We start from the raw sequence: 19,128 nt of genomic DNA on the forward strand, positions 1-19,128 counted from the left end.
GGAGAGGGAGAGAGAGAGAGAGAGAAAGAGAGAGAGAGAGAGAGGAGCCACAGAACAGAAATGTCCTTTAATATGGTGGAGACTGGGCTCAAGCCTGGGTCGAGTACATGACAAAGCAACATACTATCCAAGTGAGCTATTTCCCAGTCCAAGATACTGATTCTTCACCTTCCTTTTGCCATGGACAGCCTGGATAATGGGTAAAGTCCATGCACTCCCTCCCAGAGTAATATTTCTAAAAACAAATGGAATAAAATAAAACACCACACCTGGTACTACCAACAAAACCTAAAAAAAGAAAGAAAGAAAAGAAAAAAAGAAAAGGAGAAATAGCCACTGGGACGGGTGGATTCATTGGGCCAGCACTAAGCCCCAGTGATAACTTTGGTGGTAATAAGATTAGAGAGACAGCATAGTGGTTATGCAGAAAGACTGAAGACTCTCATGCCTGAGGCACTTTCTTCTTCTAGCGTTTGCCCTTCTTCCGTAGCCAGTCAACAGTGTCAGGTTGAGCCTGATGTAAAGTTTCGAGACCTCCTTTGAATCTGGAGAGGTGGCAGTCGTTGACTATGTGGGTCATAGTCTGTCTGGAGCTGCAGGGGCAGTTCGGGTCGTCTCTGGCTCCCCAGCGATGGAACTAAAGTTCCTGGATGCAATTGTCAGCACCACCAGAAGCAGCTGTTTACTAGCACCTAAAGACAGAAAGAAAGATAAGAAGGAAGAAAGGAAGGAAGAAAAGAGAAAAGGAAAAGGAGAAAAAAAAAAAGACAGGCAGGCCAGGCAGGAAGGAAGGAAGGGAGGGAGGGAAGAGGAAGTCCAAGCACAAGAATTAGTGACTCCTGGTAGAGAGCATAATACATCACCAATGGCAGATCTTGGTTCAGGTCCCCAGTTCTCACCTATAGGAGAGAAGCTTCACAATGGAGCAGTGCGACAGGTGTTTTCTTTCTCTCTGCCTTTCTCCCACTCTTTGTCTCTCATCTCTCGTTTTCTATCAAAACAAAGGGAAAAAAAACCACTGGGAATGGTGGAGTGGTGTAGGCATCAAGTCCCACTGATAACCCTGTTGGGAAAAGTAGAAAGTAGAAAGAAAAGCAACAGCAGAATTGCTCAACCCAGAGAATTCTGAGAAGTAACAAATTGTCATCTTTTATTTATTTATTTATTTATTTATTTTTAAATATTTATTTCCTTTTGTTGCTCTTGTTGTTTTATTATTGTAGTTATTATTGTTGTCATTGTTGGATAGGACAGAGAGAAATGGAGAGAGGAGGGGAAGATGGAGAGAAAGACACCTGTAGACCTGCTTCACCACTTGTGAAGCGACTCCCCTGCAGGTGGGGAGCTCGGGGCTTGAACTGGGATGCTTAAGCTGGTCTTTGCGCCACATGCGCTTAACCCACTGTGCTACTGCCTGACTCCCACAAATTGTCATCTTAACCACTTTGATTAAGTGTTGGAGTGGCTTACTGTGTGCCGATAGCTGAAAAAGTCATCTTTAATTTATTTAATATTTTTGTCTCCTCCATTTGTTTCTAGTGATAGAGGGCAAAACCCTGTCAAATAAGCTGATGCAGAGATTTTCTTGTAAGCAAGCACAATTTCCAAGGAAGCTTCTAGTGTTTCCTTTATTTTAATTCTGTAAGTCCTGTTACTAAAGAACTGAGATAGAACTTATGTTCCTGGTGAACTTAAATGCTGGATTTTAGAGAATGATTGCTCTAAAATCAGTAAGCTCTTGAAAGCTGGGATTGTGAGCCAAAAGAGAAGCTGGAATCTATGTGTTCTAATATCTTAATTTTAGTGATGAAGACACTAAGGCCTGGGAGGGTAAAGTCATACCGTGTGTTTTTGTGCAAAAGGTACACCAGATCTCCTGACTTCTACTGCAGTGTGTTTGCTTTTGTTTCTTTGTTTTTGTTATCAGTGTTATTGTTGGGGCTCAGTTTCTGCATGACTACATCACTGACACTAGCTGTTTTTTTTCTTTTAGATGGAGGGTGACAGAGAAATTAGAGGGGGGGAGAGGGAGGAAAGATACCTTTGGCACTACTCCACTGCTCGTGAAACTTCCTCCCTGCAGAAGGGGATAAGGCCTAGAACCTGGGTACTTATGAATAGTAACATATGCACACTACTAGGTAAACTACCACCTAGTTCCTCATGCAGTATCTTTTAATACCTAAGAAACAGAATACTACCCTTTCCATTTGCATTGTTTCATGTCAAAACGAATAAAGAATCCTTTCCACATTTTTTCTTTCTTCTTTATTTGATAGGACAGAGAGAAATTGAGAGGGCAGGGGGAAATGAAGAGGGAGAGATAAAGATAGACACCTGCAGACCTGCTTTGCTGCTTGTGAAGCTTCCCTCCTGCAGGTAAGGAGTGGGAGCTTGAACCCAGGTCCTTGCACATGGTCATGTGTGTATTCAGCTAGTGTGCCACCACCTAGCCCTGCTATTATAGATGAAGAACTTGAAATTTGGATTTGAAGACCATTTCTCACTTCTTGTAACTCATAAAACCAGAACTAGATTCTAGGCATTATGACTCCTGGTCAAGTACTATTTTTATTACGCTATGAGGTTCACTATTTAAAAAGCAAGGAAATAAACAAATGTATTTTAAAAAGAAAATTGGAGTTGGGGTTAGATAGTATAATGGTTATACAAAGAGACTCTCATGCCTGAGGCTCCAAAGTCCTAGGTTCAATCTCCTGTACTACCATAAGTCAGAGCTGAGCAGTGCCCTGGTAAAAAAAAGAAAGAAAGAAAGAAAGAAAGAAAGAAAGAAAGAAAGAAAGAAAGAAAGAAAACTGGTATCATATCTTAGTCTGGTTCATCCTTGAATTCCTTATGGTGATATGCAATGTAAATAATTATCACCCAGTCAATATTTATAATGTGAATTGAATACATGGCTGAATGAATGAGTAACTGAATAAACAAGGGGTGGAACAAGATTATATTTCACATCACCAGGCATTGTGTTCTCAAAGTATATCAAGAGTCTTCTGGACTTGCAGGGGTATAGGGGATAAAAACACCAATAATTTGTGATGCCAACCTGTTGTGACTACTGTGTTGTAAATTCTAAAGCAGAGCAGTGGATATTAAGGTGAGTTCCTTCAATACTTCTCTCCCACCTGATATCTAAGAATTCAGTAGTTCCTTTCTGGGTAAAGCAAAATGGTGGGAAGTGGGTGGCAGGAGAACTTTCTACTGAGACATCAGGAAATAAAGGTTACTGCCTTCCTCCCAACAGGAACAATAGAGATAGAAGAAGTGGCCCAGAGAGCTTGACCAGCCTTGTCCAACAGAACTATAACAACAACCACTTTTAATTTCAAAAAAGTCTAGGAGCCACAAGAAAAATGAAGGAAAATGATATTATGGTACTCTGTTCAAAATATTACATTTCCAACAGGTGACCAATACAAAAATTATTGATTAGATATTTATTGTTTTGGTTCAGGATTTTACACTGACATCTCTGTCAGGCTAGTCACATTTCTGGTGCTCAGTAACTCCTGGCTGGTGGCCACCATTGTGAATAGCCATTACAGTAGAAAGGAGGTAGTGGAACCCAAGATACTTGAGTCAACTGCCCTGCATTGGCCCAACAGCGTAGGAAGTCTCATATCCAGGGAGATATGAGACTCCAGAAATTGTTTCCTAGGTAATACAACTTGTTTCTGTAACATTCTAAGAAGCAGTTTGCCTGCATAGAATTGGGTGAGTAACTTATCCTTCCCATCAATTTCCCATCTGTTTCCACTTGGAGTTGCTGAGATGGTAATACACAAAAATTAGAAAGAACACTGAGCCAGTACTTGGCAGGCAGGAAGCACTCCATTAAAAGTAGTTCTATGGCATATCTCACCAAAGTAAAAGATTCTGGGGAAGGTGGGTGGGGAGAATACAGGTCCAAGAAGGATTCAGAGGACCTAGTGGGGGTTGTATTGTTATATGAGAATCTGGGAAATGTTATGCATGTACAAACTATTGTACTTACTGTTGAATGTAAAACATTAATTCCCCAATAAAAAATAGTTTAAAAAATTTATAAATAAATAAATAATTTTAAAAAGTAGTTCTAAAAGTCTACAAGAATCTCTCCTTATCACACAAGCCTCAAATCTTTGTTGGATATTTTTAAAAGATAAGTAGAGCTTTCTACAGATCACTATCTTCCCTTCTGCAGCACGTAGAGGGGTTCTTGAGTTAGGTGAACTTCAACAAAACAGGGGAGAAACAACAAACTACCTTTATCCAGGACCAGTGAGATAGAGATAGCCTGATCACTTGTGCACCAGATTTTCATGTCTGAGGTCTCAGGTTGAGCACAGTTCTTCTCTCTCTCTCTCTCTCTCTCTTTCTCTCTCTCTTTCCCTCTCTCTCCTCTCTCATTAAAATAAATAAAATATATAGAAAATTGATAATGGTTCCCATATTTGACTATTTTAAATGTTCAGTTTTGTGGTATTAAGTATATTCATACTTCTCTGCAATCATCACCATTCTCTCTCTCTAGATAATTTTTAACATTCTAAAAACTGGCATTCTGTAGTCAATATCTCCTCCCTCTTACCAGTTGGTGAAAACTGCTACTCTGCTTTCTGTCTCTGTATCAATGGAGGGTTTATATTTTTTGAAGTAATATTTGTTTTTTTCTTCTTTTAAAACACGTATTGTATTACATTCATATGAGAGGGAGAGACAGGAGAGAAAGGAAGAGAGAGACTGAGATCAGAGTACATGTGCCTCTGGGGGATTAAACCAAGAGTCTCAGACATCCAAGTCCTACGCTCCACCAGTTGAACTAGTTCTCAAGTCACTGTTTTAGCTTTAAACACTAAACTAACAAAGTCTATTCTGAAACAAAAAGCGAACCTAGATGCTTTAAAAAAGAATAATCAATGTTGGGAAGCACGTTGACATGCATAGATAAAAGTTGTTTTGTTTTGTTAATCTTTATTGCCACCAGAGTTATCACTGAAGTTTAATGCTGGTACTATCAATCTCCCAATCCTTGTGGCCATTTTTTCTTTTCTTCCTCTCTCTCTCTCTCTCTCTCTCTCCTTTCTATTTTATTTTATAGGACACAGAGCAATTGGGAGGAAAGGGGGAAATAAGGAGGGAGAGGAAAAAACACCTGCAGATTTCCTTCACTGCTCATCACATGCCTCCCCTGCAGGTGGGGAGTGGAGGGAGGGGTTTGAACCCAGGCTCTTGCACATGGTAATGTGTGTGTGGAACCAGGTAAGCCCAGATGAAAGGTTCTGAAGTGAAAATCATAACTACACATATTTAATGGAGATGATGACTAAAAGGCTATTTATTTATTTATTTATTTTACTTTTGCAAAACCCATATACACAAATACAGATTGGGCCACAGATGTATAAGGTTACTGCTCTTAAAGGTAATAAATGATGATGCCATAGTCTTCGTGAATCTCAGAAATAAATGTCTCTGATATGCGTGTTTGAATCTTAACTTTGTCACTAGTTTGTACTTTGACCTGGGTTTAAGGTCTTAATCTTCTTAAGTCTCTCCCATCTTCATTTGTAAAATGCATAGACTCATTTTCATTTTTCTTTATTTTATCTTATTATTATTTTTTGTTTTTGTTTTTGTCAGAGCACTGCTCAGCTCAGGTTTATGGTGGTGTGGAAGGATTGAACCTGTTACTTTGGAGCCGCAGGCATGAAAGTCTTTTGCATAACCATTATGCTATCTCCCCAGCACAGAGTCTCATTCTCTAATTTTTTTTTCTTTTTCTTTTTCTTTTTTCCTCCAGGGTCATTGCTGGGCTCGGTGCCTGCACCATGAATCCACCACTCCTGGAGGCCATTTTCCCCCCATTGTTGCCCTTGTTGTTGCAGCCTCGTTGTGGTTATTATCATCACGATTGTTGATGTTGTTCGTTGTTGGATAGGACAGAGAGAAATGGAGAAAGGAGGGGAAGACGGAGAGGGGAGAGAAAGACAGACACCTGCAGACCTGCTTCACCGCCTGTGGGGTCCTTATGCCAGTCCTTGCGCTTTGTGCCACGTGCGCTTAACCCACTGCGCCACCGCCCGACCCCCACATTCTCTAATTTTACAGATGCCCTTCCTACATCATAGGGTTGGTGCACAAAGACTAAATAAGCCTGTCAAAGATAAAGAGCTTTGAAAAATACACTGTCTAGTAAAAAAGGAAGGCTTTATTAAAGACTATGGTGAGATTGCTACCACCACTTGATTCAAGGCCAGTGTCTTGTATTTGCAAAAGTTAGAGCCACTTAGTGTTTGTGAATTATTTCAGAACCAATTATTGCCTTGGTGACGTAGTACCATGACTATGCTGGGTTCTAAATGTAGTACATTTGATATCTACTATTGTAAATCATCTAACCACAATACATTGCTGGGCATAATTGGCCATCATGTCAATAATAGCTATAATTTTTGGTGGGTAATGAGTTATAAATCCACACAGCTTAAGAAAAAATCACATCTTCAAATAAGAGGTCCTTTTCTTATTGTTTCATGAAAAGAAAGGGAGTGGCAAGCACATAATACTGCTTTACCATATCGAACCCAGGACTTCAAGCACTCATTTTACCTGCCGAGTCACTTCCCTGCCACATTCTTACTTCTCTGTTCACCTGCTTAGTCCCTATCCCAAAGTGCTGCTCAACTCTGGCTTTATGGATTCTGGTGGTGCTGAGGACTGAACTTGGGACCTCAGAACTGCAAGCATAGACATCTTTTGCAAAACTATTACGCTATCCCTTCTGCCCTTTTTCTTTTCCAAGTACACCACTGTGTAAACCCTCTAACACATTTATTCTGAGTGGCCTGCCTACCAATAATATTTAACACACACTGATTGAAGGTGGAGATGACTAGCACAATAGCGATGCAAGAAGACTTTTATGCCTGAGGCTACAAAGTTCCAGGTTCAATTCCTCAGTACCACCAAAAACTAGAGTTGAGCAGTGCTCTGGTTAAAAATAATAAAATAAAGTGTTGTAGGTGTCTCTCCCTCTCTCCCTCCCCCTTACTTTCAAATTCTGACTGTCTCTATCAATAAATAAAAATAATAAAAACTTTTAAATATTAAAATCAAGCAAAAAGAAAGCATTGATAGAACAACTGTGGCATAAAAGTCATTGATATGGAGATAGAGTTTGAGGAGGGATGGAGGGGCTGAAAAGAACTACAAAGAGAATAAAGGCTTTCAGATTTGGGTGAACTTTAAAACTAGTAACAATGGCATGTCCTGTGGCAGTCTTCTACAAAGGTAGGATGAAACCAATACCAATAAAAGGCTTTGAGGAATAGATCATGGTGGTTGAAGTTATTGAAGGAGGTTGAAAGACACTCTTGACCCAAGGGGGCAGAATCTGGTGATATCTGTTCCAGGATTTGATCCTTAAGAATTTTTTGGGTCTGACATGGAGGGAAGGATATTTCAAGCCCGGAACAACCACACCTAGCCCATCCCACAAATAAATATTTGCCTACCAGCTAGCTGATTAAACAACTAGGCTAGGCATTTGTAATTCTACAGTCACAGTAGGAGTGGGTAGAGGCTAAATTCCGGATTCCCATTCAAAAGCCTCAGCCTTCTGGCATTCCACCATTTCAGGGGGATAGTTCAGTGATGAGCTGTCCTGTCCGCAATCACACAAATAACACTCCATTTCATTTCAATTCTGGAGGGTTACAGGAATTTTGTCTTTCGGGCATGATTGGTTTGCTCAGCAGGTAGAGTGCACATGTTACTAGGTTCAAATGCCTGGTACCCATCTGCAAGAGGGGAGACCTTTAAGATCTGTTGAGCAGTGCTGCAGGTTTCTCTCCTCTTCTTGGGAGTCCTGAAGAAGAGACTTGTGTCCTGAAGACCCCAGGGTGGAAGACGAGGGCGGGACCTGAGTTAACTGTGGGCGGGGCCAGACTTAGGACTGGCTCCTCCAGTCCAAAACGCAGTGAAGGGCGGAGTCTGTTCTGTGGGCGTGGTCGGCACGAGCCCAACTGGGGCGGGGCCTACGCTGGAGGCGGGGTCCAGTAGTGGGCGGGGTCTGGTGGGGCAAGGTTGGATTCGAGAGTTCTGAGAGTGCAGCCTGCAGCCCTGGGGCGCAGCGCCATTGGCCGGCGCGTTCTAGGCGTGCCCCACCGCGGACTCGCCGGCTCTGGAGCTGCACGCACCTCCCAGTGACTAGGAAGACCAGTGTTGCACCGCGGGTGCCGAGCGGCTGAGCGGCTGCACAGAGAGGAAGCACGGCGTCCGGGGTGGTCGGACTTCATCACCTGGCTCGAGTCTGTGGCCTACTCCGCTCCTAGTGCACTCTCTGTCACCCCCGCCAACTTTCTGTCCCTCTCTGGTTCCCTGCTTCTGCTGGCAGCGGAGGAGGTAAGCTAGAAAGATGGTGTAATTTAGAAGCGGTCTTGGCGCTCCTCAAGCTCCCTTCCCGCTGTCCATGGATGGGCAGGGTCCCCGGAGAGCTGCGGGCCTATTGCGTCTCTTGGGGCTTCGGTGATTAACCGAGCCTGGAGTGGCTGCAAGCAGGACCGGCTGCAGCAGGTGTAGCTCCAGGAGGCGCAGGTAATGCAAGATAGAACATTAGGACCTATCCAAGACGGGTTGGAGGGTACTTGGGGAGTGATGCTTTCTACTTGAAAAATAAGCAGATTGGTTTGGAATTCACTTCATATTGTTCACTTTTAATCAGAACACTTCTCAGCTGTGGCTTGGTGATTGAACCTGGTACTGCAGAGCCTAAGGTTTGAAAGTCTCTTTGCACAACCTTTATGCTACTACCATTATGCCCAGGAAATTCTCTTAACCAGACGGCTGCAAGGGTGAGTTAGAATCACCGGAGGGAGACTGATCACTTTTCAAAGTTTGAAATCAAGTGTTTAGGACCTGTCAGATCTCTCTCTCACCACCCATTTGCCTGCTCCTCCCATTATAAACCACACACACCCTTGACTTTGAGGGGCTCCACTTCCTGTCTTCATGAGAAGTCCTCCCTTCCACTCAGCGCTGCTCTGTGACTAGCAGCCACCACGGCTGTAGGCTGGGGCCGAGATGCCCAGATAAGAACAGACATTGAATCATAGACAGTGTCCTGGCCTCCACAGCCCAGTGTGGAGGAGCTCAGGGAACATAGGGGGACTTCAGACACTGAAAAGCAGGGGGTTCAAGACTCTGTCTAGCTTTATGGCCCCTTCAGGAATGGTGTGACCCCCCCAGTGTATAGCAAAGGAGCCACACAGAGGATGGTGGTTGAAAGTTGCTCAGAATTTGATGAACTTGCACGAAAGGCTTCTAGCAGTTTCCACAGTACTGAAGCTTCTAGCAATGCAGTCGGAGCTGGGCTCAGACCTACGTTGTGTGCATGGCAAAGCAGGCACCCTTCCAAGTGAGCTGTCTTGCTGGTCCTGGCCTCTTTGCATAGAAAATATTCTTTGTTTGCTTTACCAGGGGACTGCTCAACTCTGATTTATGGTGGTGCTGGAGATTAAACTTGGGATGTGGGAGCCTCAGGCATGAACTTTTTTTTTTTTTTTTGCATAACCACTAGTCTATCTCCCCAGCCCCAGAATAGTCTTAACTTTCACAAAAATTTATGAGGTACAGAAATGTTGCTATTTCCTCAGTGAGAGATGGAGCCTCTCTTCCCTTTGCCACATAACTATAAAGTTCTGTGGCTGCGATTCAAATTCAGGGTCTCCAAGTCTATAATCTGTATTCTTCCTACAGCTCTGGAGCTCCTTTCACAGGGTGAGAGGAGTAAGCACAGCAAAACAGACCAACACTGAGCTCTCACTGTGTGCTAAGCATGGTTGAGACTTGTTAGGAGTTTATGTCACTGAAAGTGTAGGTGTTGTGGTTGGTCTGTGGCAATCAAGGACTGCCTCAGACTCCCAGGCAGCAAGCAGTCTTTGCTCCTAAACTTGGCCTTCCTGCTGTAGTCCACCTCACTCTCCAGCTGCTGGTGATGGGGTGGGGCAGGGGACCTTCCTGCTTGATCCTGTGCTGGTTCGAGGAATAAAGATTGATTGTCTGCATCTGACACTAGCCGTTGGCTAGAGAATGATCTCTCTGTCCTCCCCCCCCACCACCACCACGTTAGTCTTACTCTGTCCAGTAAACGTGGGTGGAATGAATGAATTAGCACCTTGTTCAGTGGTCTGCTGTGGTATAAACGTAAGTTGCTTGGATTAGCCCCAGACCCACCATCCTTAAACCCAGGACACCAGACAAGGCAGTTATGCACCTCACCTGGAGTAGAGAAAGCTGTGGTCCTGGGGACTTCTGGATTCCCTAGTTGTCTCTGTTTTGCCAATTGTTTTCCAAAGGACTTTTTTGTTTGTTATTTTTTTTCCAGAGCACTGCTTAGCTCTGGTTTATGGTAGTGCTGCAGATTGAACCTGGACTTTGGTGCTTTAGGCATGAAAGTCTTTGCATAATGATTATACTACCTCCCAGTACTAATAAAGGACTTTGAAAGGTATAATTTTGATGAAGAAAATCTTGGCTTTTCAACTGATTAATTTGCTACCAGGGTTGTTGCTGGTGATTGATATCTGCACAACTCAATCATTGCTGGTGGTCAATTTTTTGATAGGAGACAGGTTTTCTCCTTCTTTTTCTTCTTTTCTTCTTTTCCTTCTCCTTCTGAAAACATTTAACATCTATTCTCAGAAATTTCTTAAAAGAGTATTAAAGGTGGGGTTAGATAATATAATGGTTATGCAAAGAGACTCTTATGCCTGAGGCTCCGAAGTCCCAGGTTCAATCCCCCACACCACCATAAATCAGAGCAAAGTAGTGCTCTGGTAAAAATAAGTAAGTAAGTAAATAAATAAATAAACAGGAGAGTATTATTAGTTATGGTCATTATGCTGTGTGTGTTAGGTCCTCAAAATTTTCCCAGTGTAGAACTGGAAGTTTGTACCCTGTCATCAGTCTTGCCATTGCATCCACTCCCCACTTCCTCAGGAATCAACATTCTATCTCTGTAAGGTTGGCTTGTTCAGATTCTTCAAGAAATGAAGTCATCATGATTTGTTTTCTTAGTGCCCAGCCTATACAGATTCATTGTATAAAAGGTTATGTACAGAATAACTTGAACAATAGTGAAATAAGATTATCTGTGTGCAGAAATAATCAATGCAAAATTGAGGATATAGGTTTTCATATATTTTATCACTATCCATATTGAGTTATTTAAAAAATAAGAAGATGAAAAAAGACTGTGGAGATGCATAGCGATAGAGCACAGGACTTGCACAGATGAGGGCCTAGGTTTGATTCCTATCCCTGTGTATGCCAGAACTGAGATGTCCTCTTTCTCTCTCATAAAAATCAACAAACTTAGTGGCATTGGAGGTGGTGCCATGGCTAGAATGGTGGACTTAAAAGTATGAGGATGAGAATTTGATTCTTGACATTACATTGCCAAGAGTGGTGTTTTGGTTCTCCTCCCTAGAGGAGAACCAAAAATACTCCTCCCCAGTATTTTATTATAATAATAATAAAAAACAAAAAACATCTTTTAGAAATCAGTACATCTTTAAAAAAAAATAAAAAGCAGCCATGAGTGAGTACAGCCACTATTTCTGATTGAATAATGGTCAAAACTAAGTGTCACCTCATATTTTCTTTGAAAGAATGCAGAGGATTAAGTCATGAATCATTTAAAACATCAGAAAGGTCAATCCTGTTTGTGAAGCCCAAAGATCACCCCCATGTCTTTCTGTCACTGAGTTCCCAGCAGAGAGAAGTACTAGCCATGGGCTGTCAAGCTGTGCTCTTGTTTAAAGAACTGTAGATGTCAGGGGGTCGGGTGGTGGTGCACTGGGTTACGTGCATACAGTACAGATGTCTTCCCATCTCATATGTAATAGAGACTAGCTTCTTGGTGCTCTTGGTGGGCCAAAGCTGTGGCAAAACATTCTGGAACTCTGTGTACAATGAGGAGGTGAGAGCTGCAGGTGGTTGCACCATCCTTGCAATTTGCTGCTGGAGTGGTGCTGGCATGGCCAGCTACCTCCTCTGAGCCTGCTGGTTCTCAAATCAAGGATAGCACCACTCAGCTTGCTTCCATTTGGAGTTGCTCTGAGGAACCAGTCTCAGGTGTTTTTGTTTGTCATTTGCATTGCATCCAAGTATGTATGTTGTTATTTTAAAACTGCTTCAACATAGAGTCAAAGTATTGATAGTCTACTGTGCTTCAGCCCTTGGACTTAGGAGTTATTGCTGGGGCTTGGTGCCTGCACTATGAATCTACTCCTTCTGGAGGCTGTTTTCCCCCTTTTGTTGCCCTTGTTGTTTATCGTTGTTGCTGTTATTGCTGTCGTCGTTGTTGGATAGGACAGAGAGAAATCAAGAGAGGACGGAAAGATAGAAAGGGGGAGAGAAAGATAGACACCTGAAGACATGCTTCACTGCTTGTGAGGCAACCCCCCTGCAGATGGGGAGCTGGGCTTGAACCGAGATCCTTACGTTGGTCCTTGTGCTTAATGCCATATGTGCTTAACCTGCCTGCCCCCCTCTTTATGTATTCCTTTACCTCTTTCTTTTTTAGAATTTTCAAAACTTTTTTTCCATTTTATTTGATAGAGAATTGAGAGGGTAGGGGGAGGTAGAGAGGGAGAAAGAGAGGCAACTGCAGCACTGCTTCACTATTTGTGAAGCTTCCTCCACTACGGGTGGGTATTGGGGGATTGAACTCATGTCCTTGTGAAAAGTAACATGTGCACTACCACTTAGCTCCATTCTTTCTCTTTCTTTCTCCTTTTGCACCAAGGTTGTCACTGGGGCTCCGTGCCTGCACAGTTTTACCACTTCCAGTGGCTTCTTCCCCCCCCCCACCACCAGAAACCTGCTCAGTTCAGGTTTACGGTGGTGTTGGGGACTGAACCTGAGACCTTTGGTGCCTCCAGCATGAAAGGTTTTTTGCATAACTATTATGCTATCTTCTCAACCCTCTTTTTGAGAGGTGAGAGACATAGAGGAGAGACACAGCTCTGCTTCAGCATTTATGAAGCTTCCATCTTTGCAGGCAGGGACTGGGGTGTGAACCCAGGTCCTCATGGCCCCACCATTTGTTACCTGTTATTCTTAATTTAGAACCCCCTCAGGTTGTTGGAAGAAAGCAATGCTTTCAGGCACCTTTGGAGAAGGTAGGTTGAGAAAAGTACAATGAAAGCTGGTGTTCTGTGATAGTTAAACCTTCAGTCACTAAGCACAGCTTTTTCCCAGTTGCCACTGGGGATATGTCACAGTGCTAGAACTTTTGTAGAATGTAGGAGAAGCACCCTCTAGAACGGCTCAGAAGTCTAGGAGAGAGGGGAGAGAAGGAGGGAGAAAAGAGGTGAGAACAAGAGTAGCAGATGGGGTTAGAGTTGGGGAAGCCAGTTAGGGAAGAGTTGATTCCTCAAAGACATGGACAGCTGGTCTAGTTCTGCATTCACATTCCCCAGCACTCAGTGGGAACTCAGTAAACTACTGTTAGTGACTCGGTAAGAACAATAGAGTGAATGTATGACTTCTGAAATAAAGTCTTTGTTGAAACAGTGATTCCAATAGGCCTTTACATGCTTCACATTGGCTTCTCATATGTGGGAAGAGTGCTCTACCTACAAAAGTACCTTCCTGTACACTAGCTTTTGTAATAATACAGACAGAGAGAAAACAAAAGCTTTTCCTTCTTTCTTCCTTAGTTCCTTCCTCCTGTTTCTTCCTTCCTCCCTTCCTTCTTTCCTTCCTTCCTTCCTTCCTCCCTCTCTTTCTTCCTCCCTCCCTTTCTCCCTTTCTCTCTTCCTCCCTCCCTCTCTTCCTCCCTCCCTTCCTTCCTTCTTCCTCTCTCTCCTTCCTTTTTTTCTTCTTTTCTTTCTTTCTTCCTTCCTTCCTTTCTTTTTTTCAGATTCAGAAAGAAAGGCATAAACAAAATGACCAGAGACTGCTCAACTCTGGTTTATGGTGGTGCTGGGGATGGAACTTGGGAATGTGGAGCCTCAGACATAAGATTCTCTGCATAACTGTTAGGCTTCTCCTCAGCCCCAAACAAGTATTTCTCAATGATACCCTTTCTAGACATTTTGCAGCTACTACCAATAGATTTGCTTTATTATTCTTAAGTTTTCTTTCTTTAAGTATGACAAGATGTATTTGGAACTATTAGAGGAAGAGAGAAAGACATTGTCTCACTTCTAAAGTTTATAGACACTGCTGCTGCTGCTCTTTCCCCCTCTGCAGATACCCTATTTTGCTGTCAATCTTGATGAAACTGAAGCCCCCCCCCCATCTTTGGATCAGGCAGATGTGTTTTGCTCCAACGTTACTCATGGTCACAGATGCCTAGGCTCTGCTGCTGCTGGCTGACTCAGTGGCTTAAAACACAGGGCTGTGTGACCAAGGGCATCGGCTGGGTCCCAGGCCAAGCCAAGTTGTGTGGTCACATCTGTGCTTCTATAGCTCTTGTTCCCTCTGCCAGCCACTGCCTCCAAGGGGGAAAGAACTGTGTCATGGGAGATTCTTCAGGGCTGATTCTTTACCACTGATGATTTCAGAATAGTTGTTTGAGTTTCAGAAGTTGGGGGTGGAGTGGGAGTGGGGGGATGTCATCTGAAGTTTGGTGGGTTTTTTCTTTTTCTTTCTTTTTTTTTTATTTGAGTCTAGCCCTTTGATTCTTTTTAGAATGGATTTGAGGTTGTCTCTGGTCTGTCATTTTGGAATATATTCAGGGAGGGAGTGCTTTTCCAGACCTTTGCATTCCCATCTACAACCACTTGTTTCCCCCTCCTATGATAGAGGCAGGGAGGCAGAGATCGAGCAGAAGGGACCACAGCACTGAAGCTTCCTCCAGTGAAGTGGGGGCCATACTAGAACTTGGGTCATGTACATGGCAAATCAGTGTTATTTTCTTGGTCCAGAATGCTTTTTTTTTTTTGCCCCCCTTTCAATTGTGCTGTCCTCTGACAGTTCTCTAGAAGTTACTTAGTACCAGCCACTGTATACATCAATTTATTTAATCCTCATAGTCATCTAATATTGTCACTTTGGGGGATATTTTTTCTACTGTGTGATAAGGATAATAAGGTATGGATACATTAAACAGTTCACCCAAGATAATAAAGTTGGTGAGAGGAAGAACAAGAATTTGAACCTGAGCTATCCAACTGTGCTTTGGATTCACAGAGAATAATTCTGGCAGTGATTATTTGCCATCAGAGGTAGTACAAATCCTCTGCCCCATTCCTATTCACACAGGACATCCCTAGAAAAGTAACACTTCTGTATATAGTATTTTGTCTCTTTCGACCATGAAGGAGACATATTTCTTTTGTCTGTGAAGCAGGAGAAAGACACATCCACACAGTGACTCTCAGCCTGTAGCCAGAGAGCCTTCCACCCCAGTAGCCACTCTGTATATAGAATTGAGTATTCATAACTCAGGCAAGTGTTTTGACCACTCAGGATAGGGCTTTAAAAACAGACTTAGACCAATGAAATCGTTCACTCGGATAGTGCGCTGCTATGCCACGTGTGTCACCCAGGTTGGTGCCAGGCCTTCACTGCATTGAAGGAAATTGAAGGAAGCTTCAGTGTATGGTTTCTTTCCTCTGTCTCTATATGAAAGAAGCTAGCCATACCATATGGAATTTAAGAAATGGAATTACATGAAGATAGCAATAACTGAGTGAGTCTTGGTATGGAAAGGATTGTCTGGGCGGGGGGGTGACACTGAACTACTAAGTGTTAAGCCAGCACCGAAGTGCTGTTTCAGTATCACTGGTAACTAACTGAAGGCATTTATTCCCTCTCTCTCTCTCTCTCTCTCTCTCTCTCTCTCTCACACACACACACACACACACACACACACACACACACACACACACACAGATTTAAAGAAGGAATCAGATTAGGAATCTGTTACATGCCTAATACAGTGCCTTACCCAGAGTGGCAGTTTAATGAATTTGGCTCCCTTACCCATCCTCTGTTAGCTTTTTTGTGTTCTGATAGTCCATGCTTTGTCATTTGCTGCTGTACTTTATCCACTCACTTGATTTTATAGATGTGTTGCCCCCCTTTTATATCAATGGAAAATGGAAGTTGAGTGGCCCTGGCAGGTGGCAACAGTGGATAAAGCCTGGACTCACAAATATGAGGTCTTGAGTTTGGGCCCCAGCATCACATATCAGAGGGATAACTTTGTTTTGTTTGGTTTTTGGTTGTTTTTTTGTTTGTTATACCAGAGCACTGCTCAGGTAGGGCTTATGATGGTGCTGGCGATAGAACCAGGGACTTGAGAGCCTCAGGCATGAAAGTTTTGCAGAATCATTATGCTGTCTCCTCTGCCCCAAAGGTTCTTTTTCACATCTCTCAGAACCTATTGTTAGCCCTCCCCAACCCCCAATTCATGTTCTGTGTTCCATAGTATTTATTTGTGTCTTCAGCCTACACTGCTATGGTTAGTTCTGATTTAGGGTAGGAGGTGAGGAAGTGAGGTGGGGGAGGGCTAGTCCATAAAACAGTCACCTCTGAGCAAGTCATCCTGGGTGACTCCTTTCCTAAAGCCAGTTGGGTCAGACTGGAGTGTTTGTGGGTTTCTAGGCCTGTGTTTGTTTTCCAGAGTGTTTTCTGTTCTTTTCAGTCCAGAGGGAAAGCTGACATAGATGCTAAGATCCTCAGGGACAGCCCCTGGGGACACAGGACCTGGTTGCTAGAGGAGTAACCAGGCTGCAGTGTCTATCTATATGGGGGGGGGGGAGCTTCCTCAGGTACCATGACACTCCTGTGTGGTACTGAGGCTTTAACCTGGGTGTGTGCATAGTAAGGCACGTGTCCTACAAGATGAGTTACCTTTCATTCCCAAATATGCTGGGACATTTTTAAAAACAGTTATTAAACAGTGACAATTGTTGAGAAAAGGAGCAGCATGCTCTAGTGAGGAGAAAAAAGATCACATTTTGAGACCAGAGTTCTCTTAACAAACACATCCAGTATTTACTCTGTGACTCAGACTCAGAATCCACTGGGCAGACAGCTGTCTGTAATTACCATATAGTGTGATGGTCATAGCCAGCTGTAGGCAGGGGAGGCAGTCAAGAGGTAGGAAGGGGGAACCAAGCACCATGGGCTTCCTAGAGGAGGAGACACTTGATGAGACTGCAGGGATAATTAGGGATCAGAAAGTTCAGAAGGGTAGACATAGGGGACACTCAGGTTCATGTTTAAGGCAAGGCTGGTAGGAGCTGAAGCCAGAGAGGAAGAGACAGTAGGCTGATCTTGAAGACCCTGGTTATTGCATCCAGGAGACTGGGCTGCATTCAGATCCTGTCTTCTGTCCTGCACTGGCTGAAATTTGGGTGAGTGCCTCTTCCCTGAGCCTCAGTTTCATTATTTGTGAGTATGAGTGTGTGTGTGTGTGTGTGTGTGTGTGTGGTGTTGGGGGGGTGGGCAGAGGCATCATAGAACAAGAGCTTCCCCTGGTGCTACATCACTCCCATATGGTGCTGGCTAAAACCTGAGCTATGTGTGGCAAAGCCTATGCCCTACCATGTAAGCTATCTCTTTGGCTCTCTATGCCACCTTCTCTACATTCAGCCTTCAAGGCACCTCTCTGGACACATGAGCCATTAGCTCACACTCAGTTTTCTGCCTTCCCCTTCACTGATTAGCAGAGGTCACTGGGAACACCTCAGTAAGCAGGTCTGTCCTCTCTGTCTGTCCTGGTCTGTCTCCACTGCTTGGTATATCTGGCGAGGTTGGCATCTCCCTTTCTGGAAATTCTTTCCCAAGCTTTGGGGACATTTGATTGTTATGGTTCATGTTATTTCTCTCTCTCTCTCTCTCCCTCCTTTTTGTCACCAGGTTTAGTGCTGAAGGCTGCATGACTACACCACTCCCAGCAACCATTTTCCCCCTATTTCATAGAGAATGAGAGAGGGAGAGACACTGATTCATTACTCCACCACCTAAGACACTCCTCCATCAAGCAGGTGCTCCTGCGTGGTAACCAGGGCTTGAACCAAGGTACTGGCACCTGGAAACCTGTGCACTGTCTCTGATGAGCCACCCTCTGTCCTCCAGTTCTCTTTTTCTAGTGACCTGCTCTGTATCTTTTCAGTCAACATGGATAGTACTGTCTGCCTTCTGCTTTGTGCTTTTCCCTTCATCACAGCTCTTTCTGAGTCCGGCCACCTGCATTGCTGCAGCCTAGCCCCATAGCAAGTATAGCAGCATAGTGGGTCCCAGCCCAGCCTCTCTCCTGGCTGTCCTCCCTACCAGGCTTCCAGATGTGACCATAAAGCCTTCTGCTACACTAGCATGTAACCCTGACATACACACACACACACACACACACACACACACACACACACACACACACACACACACACACACACAGCCGTCTCACTGTCTCCCAGGTGTGGCTGGTTCTGTGCTTTAGGCACCAGCACATCTGCTTAAGAACTTTAAATCAAATTACCATGCAAACAAGATTTGTTTGGTTGTATCTCCCTACGAGCACCATCACTCCTTCTCACTGTAGTGCCCAAATGACAGATATATCACCCTTTCTTGCTACCTTCAGGTTTTTTTTTTTATCTCTTGTGAGATGTACTGAGAAAACCTGCTGTTGGAACCTCCCCACACTTTTATTTGTTCAGTGTATAGTTAAAAATGTTATTACATCTCTGTCTTTCTCTTTTTCACCACTCACTACATCAAGGATAAGCTGCTTATTGATATTTACTACCTTTAGTGACCTGATCCAGGTTCCTTTATTCTTTTTGCTTGTTGGTTGGTTTGTCTCCAGGACTTCACCACTCCAGGCTGAATTTTTTCAAAGAGAGACAGAGAGGAATAGAGAAAAAGATCACAGCACCATTGAAGCTTTCTCCAATGCTTGTGGAGGCCAGACTCAAACCTGGGCCCTGCTCATCACAAAGCAGTACCCTATCCGCACGAGCTCTGGCCGGCCCCGTTACTGATTTTTCATATCTGTCATCTCTTCTGAAATGTGTCTCCAATAGAGCAAAGCCTTTCTCCCTTTATTTTCTCCTTTATTTGATAGGACAGAGAAAAATGGGGAGGGGCAGATAGAGGGGGAGAGAG

General features: G+C 43.6%; 2 protein-coding genes across 10 annotated transcripts in view; one reads left to right on the top strand and one right to left on the bottom strand.

Moving 5' to 3' along the window:
• CCDC83 (coiled-coil domain containing 83) overlaps nucleotides 1-19,128 on the bottom strand; it is a 371,061-nt gene that overhangs the window by 75,994 nt on the left and 275,939 nt on the right. The window lies entirely within an intron of this gene.
• Nucleotides 8,129-19,128, top strand: part of SYTL2 (synaptotagmin like 2) — a 117,647-nt gene continuing 106,647 nt past the window's right edge. For 8 of the 9 annotated variants that reach the window (XR_009545708.1, XR_009545709.1, XR_009545710.1 and 5 more), the window contains exon 1: nucleotides 8,129-8,406. The gene's annotated coding sequence lies outside the window, so the exon portion shown is untranslated. The remainder of the gene's footprint in view (nucleotides 8,407-19,128) is intronic. The other variant, XM_007529686.3, reaches the window with a different exon arrangement.

The sequence above is a fragment of the Erinaceus europaeus genome, chromosome 17 (assembly GCF_950295315.1).
Source record: "Erinaceus europaeus chromosome 17, mEriEur2.1, whole genome shotgun sequence".
NCBI lineage: Eukaryota > Metazoa > Chordata > Mammalia > Eulipotyphla > Erinaceidae > Erinaceus > Erinaceus europaeus.